This window comes from Gossypium raimondii, chromosome 6, assembly GCF_025698545.1.
Source record: "Gossypium raimondii isolate GPD5lz chromosome 6, ASM2569854v1, whole genome shotgun sequence".
Classification (NCBI taxonomy): Eukaryota; Viridiplantae; Streptophyta; class Magnoliopsida; order Malvales; family Malvaceae; genus Gossypium; species Gossypium raimondii.
In genome coordinates, this window is record NC_068570.1 from 25,827,609 (window position 1) to 25,828,731 (window position 1,123).

General features: G+C 41.1%; 1 non-coding gene across 1 annotated transcript; it reads right to left on the minus strand.

The window, feature by feature from the left end:
• Positions 1-232: 232 nt before the first annotated feature.
• LOC128042034 (small nucleolar RNA R71) lies at positions 233-339 on the minus strand. Its single transcript, XR_008197242.1, has one exon. It is a non-coding gene; the product is annotated as a small nucleolar RNA R71 (small nucleolar RNA).
• Between the last annotated feature and the right edge of the window lie 784 nt (positions 340-1,123).

A 1,123-nucleotide genomic window follows, 5' to 3' on the forward strand; every position in this document is an offset into this window, starting at 1 on the left:
GAAGCCAGTCATGTTCCAGATGCTTCAAACAGTGGGCCAATTCATGGAGGTGAGCGATTCTTTCAAGTTAGTCGGAGTACCCGAAGATGCTCTACAATTGAAGCTGTTCCAATATTCGCTAAGGGACAAAGCTCAAGCCTGGTTGAACTTATTGCCACCAAGTTCAATTTCTATATGGCAAGATCTAGCAGAAAAATTCCTCATGAAGTATTTTTTTCCTAGCAAGAATGCTAAGTTGAGCAACAAGATCACTGCTTTTCAACAAGTGGATGATGAGTACTTGTATGAGGCATGAGAAAGGTACAAAAAATTATTACAGAAGTGCCCTCATCACTGAATCCCATATTACATCCAACTTAAGACATTTTATAATGGTCTTAATGCTCACATGAATATAGTAGTGGACGCTTCTACTAACGGTGCTCTCCTTTCTAAGTATTACAATGAGGCTGATGAAATCATCGAGAGGATTGTCAGTAACAATTATCAATGGCCAACCAATCGAGCAGCGTCAGGAAGACGAGTCACTGGAATACATGAAGTAGGCTCTCTCACTTCACTCGCATCTCAAGTATCCTCTATTTCCTCAATGCTTAAAATTTTTACCAATAATGGGTTTAATAGTTTTGTAGCACAGGTATCCAATCAATTTGAAAATGTAGCCTATGCCTATTGCGGGGAAGGACATCTATTCAAAGAATGTCCATCGAACCCAGAATTCGTTTATTACGTGGGTAACCAAAACTAAAATCGAGGAAGGCAAGGACTATAATCCAATTCCTGTAACCCATCGTGGCGAAACCACCCTAATTTCTCTTGGAGTAACCAAAGGGCTGGACCCAGTAACACAGACGCCCAACCTAGACCGACCAAGCCACCTATGTTTACCCAACAAGTTCAGGAACAACCTCAAGTTGAACCATCTAATGGCTTGGAAAACTTGTTGAAGGCATACATAGCCAATAATGATGCATTAATCCAAAACCAAGCAGTTACATTCAAAAACCTGGAAAACCAAATGGGCCAGCTTGCAACTGAACTCAGAAACCAACCACAAGGTGCTTTACCTAGTGATACGGAGAATCTGAGGAATCCAGGGAATGAGCATTGTAAAGCGTTGACA